The 12,019-nt window shown below is 41.6% G+C and overlaps 1 long non-coding RNA gene and 1 other non-coding gene across 2 annotated transcripts in view; one reads left to right on the top strand and one right to left on the bottom strand.

The window, feature by feature from the left end:
• The window catches only part of LOC111250891 (uncharacterized), a 46,908-nt gene extending 36,210 nt beyond the window's left edge, over positions 1 to 10,698 (bottom strand). Inside the window, exons 1-3 of the long non-coding RNA XR_002673553.2 lie at positions 10,604 to 10,698; positions 2,907 to 3,579; positions 2,535 to 2,681 (exon numbers count right to left, since the gene is read on the bottom strand). This is a non-coding gene — a long non-coding RNA (uncharacterized LOC111250891). The remainder of the gene's footprint in view (positions 1 to 2,534; positions 2,682 to 2,906; positions 3,580 to 10,603) is intronic.
• Positions 1,084 to 1,156, top strand: TRNAV-AAC (transfer RNA valine (anticodon AAC)). The gene has a single exon. It is a non-coding gene; the product is annotated as a tRNA-Val (tRNA).
• Positions 10,699 to 12,019: the final 1,321 nt, after the last annotated feature.

The raw sequence follows: 12,019 nt of genomic DNA, 5'->3' as shown, positions 1-12,019 counted from the left end.
TGAGTCTCCGTTGGACAACTGTTTTTTTGTTGTAAAGTTGAGCCGATTTTTGGCGTTGCGTTCGCACTGACAACAGAGGTTACGATCCCGGTATGGGAAATTCTACAACTGCCCATATAGGAGACCTCTGAGCAGGAGCTGGACCGACTTTTATAAGGCGCTTCAAGCTATCAACATTAAGCACGAATCGATAATCAATTATATTAATGGGATAATTATATTAATGGGAGGCGACGAGGCAAGAAATCCTTCACTTGATCCGATGAGTGCGTCCTCTCATCTGACTGGTCGCTCGTGGGATAGGTCCTATTAGCAACGAGAAATATTCAGACCACACTCAAGATACTGCCTTACATATTTTAGTATAACCCTATTCAAGTCTACAAACGCTTTAGAAGTTCCGTATAACAACGAGTTTGGATAACAACGATGGATTGTCAGAACAAAAAAAAACATACATAAATGTATCAACACTTAAAGAATAAACAATAACGATGCACCTGCACGAATATGATTAGGTACTTTTGCCGATTTAGCCATAGAACAAACAACTGTAAATGGCAAAAATATTTGTTAGTTTAATTCAGTTGTGGCCCACGCGAGCAGCTCATTCAAATCGTAATTAAATTAAAATAAAATAAACCGTAGATACCATGCAGGTGAATTAAAATCGACGATTCCTTGTTTAAATTAAACAATGCAAACCTGCAGGTCGTAAAAAAGATTTTAAACAGGCTATCCATATCGCACTGCCAGAGCGTTTTTAAAAGGCGTTCGAAACACAGATGAAAAAAAAATATATATATAACTGGAAGTTTCTGATTAAAGGAATCGCCATGTTGATTTCAGCTGATGACATGTAGTACACAACACGTATGGGTATATGCATATATAAATACATGTATCGGCAAGCTTGCATCGCTACAAAATATGGTAGTCGCTAAATGTGCATTACATGATACCAAAACGTAACACTTCTGTGAACTAGGATAAAAATTCGCCATTGATCTATATTACCGAAACATATAATAGTGATAGCAGGCGTAAGCAAATATGGATACTAAGTCGAACTGAGTAGTAAGTGTTCCTGTGGTGTAGTGGTTATCACATCCGCCTAACACGCGGAAGGTCCCAGGTTCGAGCCCTGGCAGGAACACGAAATACTTTAACATTTTTTCCCTAACAAATTTTTTCCCTATCATATTTGCAATGCGTCTTAAATGTCAACTTAAACCTTTCCTTTTTCCTCGCGTTCAGATTACTTCGCTTCGTATGACCTATATGATTGCTGGTTAGTGATATATGCTCATTCGCTGGCCCATGCTTTTTTTTACTATGTTCTTTGACTGTTATCGAATTGATTTCTATATTACTGAGAAGCTTACGATTGCTGTACGTCTTTTGGATTATATTACGTTAGCAATAATATAAAATAGTAGAATACTCTCGTAATATATAATCATGTAATAGATAAAAAAATAATGGATACCCACCTCTAGTGCACTTAAAATTCAGGGATATGGTACCAGAGATGCATCTATCAAGGCTCTTCGAATGGTTGACGTAATCAAAGTAATATAATCAGATGACTTGGGAAAGTTAGATCGATTTCCCATACCATATTGCTGGTTTGGAATTAAACAAGACATGTATTTGAATTGTCTATTCTATCGACTGTTTCAACCTTGACCTGATTCGCCTGTTGCCGGTACCTCCGCTAGAAATGTCTGTACGGGGTTCCTTTGTAGATCAGACGTTTTTAACAGCTAATAGAAGCAATTCTTCAGTCTACAAAGCAACCTAACGACAAGTCCTGTATTGCAACGTTCTTCTAAATTGTATAACTCTGCTTCCTACGCGATCGATAGTACCTACACACGCCCGTTCACACCGGCCGCCTTCTTCGTGTACAAAGAGTGACGGCGAACAGCGATGATATTCTTCCAATTTCAATAGAATATGATCTGTAATTGTTTTAATAATTGGCCTTTGTCTTACTTGCGGTATATTAGAAAAGGACGGAGAGCGTGCACAACCGAATAGATCTAAGCCTACAGAACTAGAAGTTGTTCAGCGAGCTTCCGCTATAGCGCCATGAAAGTCACATACTGATCATCTAGGCCAGAAGTACTAGCTCAGGTTATACGGTGCTGACCAGGTCCGCTGTATACTCCTTTATTATAATAACGACGAGTACGTGTATCTGCAAAGTTTACGTGTCGCGAGACAACCTCGAGCCCTGCGCGAACACACAGCCTTTTTTATTGCGTGAGTGACATGCGAATATACTGTCACAAGACTGTTATACAATTACTACTAATTAATTAAGGGGGTGACCACTCTTAAGCAAACGATGCTGCTCTATATCATCTACATGTTATGGCTATACTGATAGGTTCTGACTCTCTTGGCTAATATATGAGACCATTTATGTTCTCTGCATATTTATATTAAGTTTTGTTTATCTATAGGTAAATTTGATAGTTTCAAAAGGTGATAATACGATTTGGTAATATTTTCAAATAGTCACTGACCGATGTGGAAGTATTTCATTTTAATCTCTTATCGATTTCCTTTTCTCAGATGCCGCGAAACGAGCTGCGTAACGAGCAACAGGCCCACCCCTTTGCCTCACCTGCAGGTCCACCGTAACATGAGAGGTAGGTGCCGTTGTTAGAACGCTGGAACGTAAACATAAGAAAGACAGGCCTGTAATTGCATTACGCTGCAAGGGGGACCTCAAAACACGCTATTGAGTGAGTCGGCAGGCATCTTCCAGCTAAGTCCCATTATCTGTCGCAAACCATAAACGAATATACTATGAAAATTAATTTCTATTTATCTACAAGATAGAAAAACTGGGTCACTCACTTTCAGTGTAATATTGTGTCATCTTTTTAACTTACCTAAAAGTAAATTACTTTTTCAATCTCGTTCTGTTCAGTTTCAGATAATTTTTCTGACCTATTCCGACGATCTACAATGTCTCTTTTTGCTGTCCGGCCCGGTCCTTTTTTCCTTATTTTTCACTTCCTTGTTGCTGATACTGTCACTGCTGCTTTCGTAATTGAGTCATATGCATTGTTTCCTGCTGAGGTACGATCACTATATAAGCAAGAATCGAGCTGGGGCAGGCACGGGAACGACTTGGAGAAAACCGATACAACCAGTCTGAGCGATCATCATGCAATAACAGCAGGCCTCCGGCTCGTGACGTAGGCTATCGTGGTTTCTACCGATCTAAGTCTGCTGATGTATATGGTTATCAAGGGCTCCTGTGCATCACGGCAGTTTCACTTCACACAGTAACCACAACATAGCTCGGAAATCGAAGTGGCTCAAAAAATGGTCCTTACTGTATCAAATATAACAAATATCTTACTAGTCAAGCTAGAATCGTTATAACTACAGTTGCTGTTTCCGTACATATCAGGCAGAGTTGTTTTAGCTCCTAGCTCGTATCAGCTTAGAGTTTACTTGCTACCTTATTCTACCTCACGCTGCTAGTCATTACCAGCAGAGGTTTGCGAGAAAGTCGTCTTCAAGGCATCTTTATCCCATTGCGTGTCGTGTCGTGTCCTAAAAATAGATAAAGTGCGAGAGGTGAGCGGCGGACACTGAGGAACTGATGTCTAGGCAACGTGGGCATCTTAAGAAGAAAAACGGGCCCAAAGCAGGAATGGTCGTTGGCCATAGACCGCTTCTGGCCTGCTTGACTACGTTGGGTTTAAGGATAGGTGGACATGTGGGCGTACAGCTCGGTGTGGATCTGGCTCACAAAGCAATAGGATGTAGTTTAATGATGTGGTATAGCAGTCGCACAGCTATGAGTCATAGTGGAACGAATGCTTTACGTTGTCGAGGCCATGCACGGAGACCAGCTGTCCTTTTCTTGCCCATTAGTAAGATCGGGTTAGGACTGTTATTGTTGTCCTTTTTGCCGGTGTGTTCCGTAACGTGCTCCCAGTTGTTGTTATTTTTGTTATCGCTTGCATACTTTGGTGGACTGTTATATCGTTGTTATGGGTGTTGCTAGGTGCCGCCCGCTGCGTGGTTGGCTACATCAAGCTGGGTTTTCGGCGTGTGCCAGAGCACCCTGTGGGTTCCTGCGGTGTAAGGGGCGCCCATGAAAAACATCCGACCCGCCTAAGAGCGGCGGAGGCGGCGGCAAGACCTCGAGAGGGCCCAACATATAATAACGAGAAACAGGATAGACTAACGGTCGATAGTACGAATGATAGCATGACATGCCACAACTGACTAAATCTTATTTCATTAAGATGCCCGCTATTGGTGGAATAAACCTGAAACAGTGTTCATCAACTTGACCTGCATCAACAAATGGCCAAGACTAGCGGCACGATGGATTCGTGAAACAAACAAATTTCAATGAGAAAAATAATAGAATTGCGTTGTCAAAGCTAGTTTAATCAGTAAATTCATAGAAAAGTAAAACGTGTTCCATTCCTGCCCGCTACTGAGGTTGCGAACACCGTCTTTTGTGGAGGAAAAGTGTCTGCCCATTTTTTTTTGAGTTTACTATATATATCAGCTGCAGGATACTTCAGATGTAACACAGTTTTTGTTAATATGATTTTTTTTGTTTATCTTTGAAGCTCCTTTTAGTATTTGTGTGAGTATTAAAAAGGAGAATTATTGAATACATGTTTTCAACAATGTAAACCTGATGCCCACTCTACTATGCATAATTGATATACTATATTTATAAGTGGTTATTTATACAGTACCTTACGGATAGTGTCTTTTAAATAACTTGATTTTCTGTAAAATGCCGCCTCATCTATTCATATCTAAGGCAAAAAATACAATCATATGCCAATTCGTTAGCATTTATTATAGTACTATTTTTATTACTCTATTTACTATTATTATTATTATTATTATCGATGTTATTCTGTTTTATATTAGAGTTCTTTCGCGTTAATGATGCTCGTTACATCCAATTTATTAAGAAGAAGCTGTACTGGAATGCATTTGGGATACTGTCTTCATCGTTGCAATTGGTTATTATGTAAGCTCAGTTGAAACGTCTTAGAGAGATTTCTAGCTGCTACTTGTTAATTAATCGGGACACCTTTTCTCGGTCGGTTCGAAGCCTGAGGTCGTACTTCATCTTCACGAACAGCATCATCGGTGCTGTCGCTAACGAAACGAAAAAAATTTTCTCCCTGGTAGCGGACGCCATCGTTTGACCAAGCTCCGTCCTTGTGTTTGTTTCGATTTTGTTTTCGTCTACCACGACAAGGCTTTCCGTTGGCTCGGGAACAAGCAAAACGGAGGAGGACACAGCTATGTTTGAATGCTCATTAGGCTGGAGCAACCCGAATACCCGCTTGCCTGGATAGCCGTCAATGCAAATACAGAGTAGTGAAACTAGTTCTATACGGCGGCACCTGCTGATCACCCACGCATCTGGGTATTAAGTCTATCTGAACATATACGATGGTATCTGTACATGAGTCTGAGTTTGTGTTGCCCCACAGTCCACTTCCCGTTGCGGTGTAACTACTGCCAATTTCGGGCCTACTTCAAAACCATATATATATATATAATATGTAATTAGCCGCTAGTTCATCTAGTCCGATGCAGCTCTAGCTATGTTAAATTCCAATTAAATGAGGCAACCTAGGCCAAATTATTTCCCTAAGCCGAGCATTAAGAATCTATCGGACGAGACCAATGGTAGTGGCTGTGGTACCTAAGAATATAAACTGGGCGCTAAAATTTCGGTACAACGAATGACGAACTTCACAGCTTTCTAAAAAAAATTTTTTGAAGGCTTTGTCACCGGCTAAATCGAATTGTCCCCTGTTTTATGTAGTCGTACCTAATTAAATAAATGACTTGGATGCTCGATATTGGTTTAGTTACGCAATGTTTCAGACCTCAGCTCTCAGCTAATTCTATCGTTGAGCCCTTTACTTTGTACTGACAGCAGGAGCTTTCGCTTCATTTGACCTTCATCTAGCCCAGTGACTTGGTTATCGAGCAAAAAGAAAGAACTATAGGGTCCTAGTTGGCTTGGGTGGGACTGTTCGAACGTGCAATATGGTGCAGTCGTGTTCGTTCCATCTTACTATCTTTTATTGAGCTTTAGGCACCGCCTCGCGGACGCCACACGCAATGGGCTTCCTTCAAGCCCCTTCTCAGCCAGATCTTGCCGATCGCCTCCACCCATTTTTTTTTTACTAACTATTAAACTAAATTGATTATATTGGGTAATTTAAGAGCCCCATGGAGACGAATAATGAAATACCCTATTCTTGCAGATGAAACGGATACGTGGCCTTCCACTGCCTCAAATTCGAACTTTCTATAGACGGTATGCGGCCCCACCACTTAAACTCCATTTAAATCCAGGATCTTGCCTTGGTGAAATTTCCACAAGTGTCCACATACACAATGCACGCCCAAAAGATCGATGCTGCATGCCTGCATTCAAATTGCATACACCCTGACCCACTTGAGTGCAGTTAAGCTTGTCAGGTAAGCCGCTACACAAGCAGACTTTGCTGCCAATAAGCTGGGTGCGCTTTACTGAAGAAGTAGAGACAGTAGAGAAAATGTAGAGTGAAAACAAAAAAAAATCACCCAAAAATCAAGGTAGCCCAAAACGCAAAAATTATTCCCTTTGAAATTCGGACGATCGAAGAAACCAGTTAATGAACAAAGGACTCCACAGAATCTATGGGCTAGTCTGGCAGGTCTCTACTTCGTTTGACTTCTCGTCGTCTGGGCTCGTCTTCGTTCGCTCGACTTCAGCCTTCACTCGGTTCTCAGCAGGTGTCGTATTTCGTCTCATTAACTAGCCGAAATGATTGGCTGAGCCGACGTTCGTATTTCGTTTGAAATGGTCGTACTACTAGTTCATAGCTGCGACGGCCGGTTGTAGTTGTCGTTACGATCGTCTCTGTCCTGCTCGCTGGCCTGTGTCGTGCAGATTATTCGTAGGTAGGCCATCAATGTCTGCACCCTGTAAGGGTAAACTGACTAGCTGTTTTATCCTCACTCAAAAATTGTGTTCATTTAGCATCTACCACACCCCTCGGAGTCGAACAAAGAGAAAAATGAACGCTTAAGGTGGTTAAAAATCCAAAGCAACATTGTGTCGAAGTGTGAGGGTGAGCGGCGGGTAGAGAAAGCTTCGGAGCCGAATAAGACTAAAAGAAACATAAAGAAAGAAGCTGGGAATTTTCCTGGCGCCCACCACTCGGTGGGCGCCAGGTCTGCCATTAGCCCCAGCGGATTCGAATGGTTCACTAGGATAGGGACGACGCACAATACCTTTGCGTATCATCTTGGACTACACGGACGGTAGACAGTAAAGATATAGGCACATGTGTGTAGAGCGTAGGCTAGCAGCAAAAACACAAGACAGATTCTACCCTCATTTCATTTCACACCTAATTTACTGCTGGTGCGGCTGCCTACGTTGTCGGGTTGGTCAAATCAGCCTGAACGCACCCTTCAGAGGACAATCGATAGTGAAATTCTGAACGGCGGCGTATGCATGTTCTGCCGCCATTTTTCCTCTGATTAACAAAATTGTATGAACCAGCGCTTTCTTTTTTATCCTGTTCTAATACACAATGCGAATTGTGCTGTAGTCTTACCTCGAAAATCATCTCGCGATTACTCACTAACTATGGTCACTCAAACCGGATTATCTAATAACAGCAATAAATAGGATATTTTCGTCTTCGCCTCTCGGCTCACGACTCGCTATTTTGCGACCTGCCGTACGGCAGCGGGCACGAGACCGATACGATCGAGGCCGATCAATTTGGGCTACCGGCCAATGCCAGGCTAGATAATCGTCCACCAATAAAACACCATTCTGCAACTACCATTGATCTGTATCGACCGGCGACGGCGGTGCGCTATTTCAAAGTGCGTGGCCCAGCAAATACGAGTCTGGGGATCCGTTTAGATGAACACAGAACAGGCGGAAGAGCTGCACGCGATCGAGCGAAATTGTGCAAACGTTCGTAAGGCCATAACTGTTGAGGAAACAGGACCTAAACGTAAGATCGAACGTAGAGCACGGCAAACGACGGATGACTCGTCTTCGATCACTGTTAACGTCAAAATGTCCAACCTATCTCTCTGGGGCATTTGTAAAGTAACTCAATGCCGTGAATCCGACATGCAGAGTTATTGTTGGTGGGTATCTGTGCCGATCCTCTCGAGCACCACCATGTACACAAAAAAAAATGTTTCACCTCCGTATCGACTGAGACGGCAACGAACTTCTGTGACTTGACCAAGTGACTCTGTAAACGCGTATTTTTTATGGGGCAAAAACAGACGTGACTACAGATGTAACCGCTCATCAAGTTCCTTAGAGTGTAAAGGCGGTTTTCGGAATTTTTCGTTTTCTTTTGGCAAGACGTATATATACCGCTGGAGTATATACCCCTTGCTTGCCCCTGCTCATGTCAGGCTTTTTCTTTGAACTACAAATATGGCTAGATCGGTACCATGAAATAATTTTTCATATAAAAAAAACTGCATTCAATGCATTGCGCGTGCAGCATAAACCCTATAGCTTTGCTGCTCAACAAACCGTTTCTATTAAGTACTGTCATATATTATGTTTTCATAATATATGTGACGCCTGTCTAGAGTAGTTTCAGCGGCAGTCTAACCCTGATGTAAGACAAATAATATTGTGGGTGTTGAAAACGCTATGCTTTCCGTCGGCCTGTCAACGGTGTACAACATTTGGCCACGAACAAACGCAAACATGTATTGAACAACTTAACGTGCGGTCTATATTGATTTTTGCATAGTGTAACGGGATTTACAGACCATTTCTTGGAACCATGCATTTCTTTAGATGGAAAAAGCACAAATAAATAGCTGCGGATATTCGAATATTTTTATCTCGTTTATTTTCTCACATTTTTACTGAGTATGCTAGATGCGTTACACTGGCGCATACATTATAATATATATATATATATATATGTCTAGTTGGTGGCAAAGTATAGCCTATGCTGTTAAAAGCAGATTGAACCAGCATTTTTCTGATTCCTCCATCTAGAGTCTCAGCTGGCCGTTAACAGGCCGATCTTCAAGCACAACACGTGCTTTGTATTTTTTAGCACGTATGCCTTCAACACAAGTGCATGTATGTGTTTACTAAAAGGGCAGTGGAACGAATTACTTAGTTATTTAAATGTCAGTGTTTTATTGTATTAAGTACCAGCGTTTTATCAAGCAAAGTTCTTAGAAGTGACAACTCTATAACTTCTTGTTTCTAACAAAAGCAAGTTCCTAACAAAAGATGTTCGTTTGCCGTGATCTCATCTCTGGCCTGTTTTGTACATCGTTGCTATTCTAGTTCTTTGCGAGGACTAAAACAATATAGAGTTTACGTTTAGCTGAGCCGTTTTGTTGTCCGGCAGTTGTGTTCGTGTACCCTACGAGTTGTTGGCAAACGATAACGGTTCTTTGCTAAGTTCGACGAGTACCGAATTCATCTAGGATCAATGCAGAGCAATTCTGAACATTAGACAGAGTTTCGATTTCATGATACGTACGGATTTATCTTGTCTTTCAACTGTATGGCAAAAATATCTATGAAAAATGCTTTAACTCGGGACTCTTTGAAATAGCTGTTGGTGCAAACTTGTCCGATTAGAGCTACAGAAAAATACATCTATATATAGCTCTGTGTTTTCCGTTTTACGTTCGGCATCGCCGTTCGCCTCCGATAGGCATTTCAGGCTGGCTCCGAGTACGATATATATATATATATATGTATATGGAATCATGTATATAGACCTAACGCAGCACGTCGTTGTGTTGGACGGTCACGAGCCAAATTTTAAACTTGCATGAGAGAGAGCAATTATCAAATCCGTAAATTGGTCATACAATAATCTTCATATCGAAATGGTGAAAATAAGCAATAAAATGCAAATTTATAGATCTCTAAAGTGTATATTTGATATGGAAAAAAAAAAGCTATAGCCGATTATTGTGGGTCGATTGACACAACAACGGGTTAATCAGTTGATTATTTCGCTTGGGAACTTCCGCAAAGATTTTCTATAGACGATAGTCTGCTGTATCATTGAGAATTCCAGTATCGATTTCTGTGATCATATAAACTAAGTACTATATATCCGACGCATCTACTGAGGGTGCATCTTTGAGACTCCTCCCTAACGACGAACAAATTAAGGTTATTCTTGTTTTTGTTTAGAACAAAAGCCAGCTCTAAACAAATATTGAATTAACTATCCGTCATGCTTGAGCTCATATAGCGTTTCAAGCTGACCGCATCAATTCTCACAATTGGTCGCGCTCATTTGATAGCCGTAATTGTTCCCGCAGATCCATTCAAGGCCTGGAGAATTAATTTTTTCTAAAAATTCAGCTTTTTCTGAAGATACCCTTGCTGAATACTTTTCCTGAAGATACTGCCTGCAATGAGGAGGGACGGCCTTCTAAATGTGTAAAATTTTGTTAGACAAGTTAACTGTTAGTTAGTATGCCAGCACGTGGTACTTAGCTTGTGTTGCTTGCTGATTGTTAAACGCGGCAGAGAAATGCCGTAATTATTATTACTCACGTAGGTAGCTTCGCGCTTATGGCGACCTTCGGCGAACAAAGTCACCGACAGCCGACGCCAGCGTCGAAATTACAGGGCGGCCAGGGAGATGCGGAAATCTAGAAACGATAGATAACTGCGATGCATTTAGCGGCGGCCTATAATGACCGGGCAGCAGCTTCGAGCGACCCCGAAGCGACCGCAGCGACACGCTATGTAAACAAAAGCTTTACAAGCCGAATTCGAACCAGCGAGCTCGTATAGAGGTTCGACTTATCTAGTTATACATAACGTTGTGCTTCCCCGATGATACAGGTCAACGAGAAGATATCACACTAAGGAAATGTACTAAGTATTTACTTTGGTCAAATTATCAATAGACATATATGCCGGATAAACATACGCCATAAAAACGTGAGGATAGATACAGCTGTTGTCTTTGGACATTGGTCAGCTGATGGTAAAGCAAAGTCCTTCATCCGCCTTACAGTAATACAAGCGTACTATAGAATCCAACTAATATGACCTAATCTAAAAACAAAGATATCGATTTATGGTGTCGGATCTGCTCATTGACAATAGCTTTTTCACTGAATCGAATGCGACAGTCCTCTGTTTATATTTGGATGAACTAAAGCACAATAGGCCAGTATATGATTAAATGGTCTACGAATGTTCGTTCCCGAGCTGAGTTAAACCCTGTTCTTCATTGCGTACATTTAAAAATAAAGGGACATTTCGGTTTCAAACGGTCGTCCACAGGGCTTACTATCGTTGTCATACGTACGACGTCTCCTGGAGTTTTTTCTCCTAGCTTCAGTCCAGCAGAGCGGCGCCGTCAGTAAAACACATGCCCTTGTAGGTAGGACCTTCGGTAGCTATGTCAGTTTAACGGACGGCCTCAGCGCGCCAAGCTCAGTCTTCGGAGCAGTTTCCACGGCAGGGTCGTGTGTGCCTACATAAATATTAGCGCGTTTAGGGAGTCTGGTTGGGCTATAATCTGACCGTTTGTAGTTTGGCAGAACCGTCGTTTCGTAATGACCTGAATTTGGCCTGTGGCTGTACTGTGGCCACCTCAATAATTGATATTTTCAAGAACTACTTTGGACGTGTACATAATATCGAAATGCGAGTGCATGCACAGATGTACGTGTTCGTGCACACGCGCCTAAGTAAATATAATACGTTGGATATCATTTCTGAGCTGGCCTATTACCGACACAAAAATGGTAGTGGCTCGTAGCGAATGACATTGGATAAACTGATGTGAGAAAGATATAATACCGTAAATCTTTGTGTTATTTGATAAAGTTACTGCCGATGAAGTTAATGGTCTTTCAAAATCAAACTGACAGTTACCTTATACTGGTAAACATCTTCGCCCATACGAACGATTAATATTTGGTTTCATTACGCAGATTTGTTATCTACCGCCTG

Source organism: Varroa destructor, unplaced genomic scaffold (genome assembly GCF_002443255.2).
Source record: "Varroa destructor unplaced genomic scaffold, Vdes_3.0 BEIS01000005.1, whole genome shotgun sequence".
Taxonomy (NCBI): Eukaryota; Metazoa; Arthropoda; class Arachnida; order Mesostigmata; family Varroidae; genus Varroa; species Varroa destructor.
Note: the sequence above shows the minus strand (reverse complement) of the source record. Positions and strands in the feature narration are given on the sequence as shown.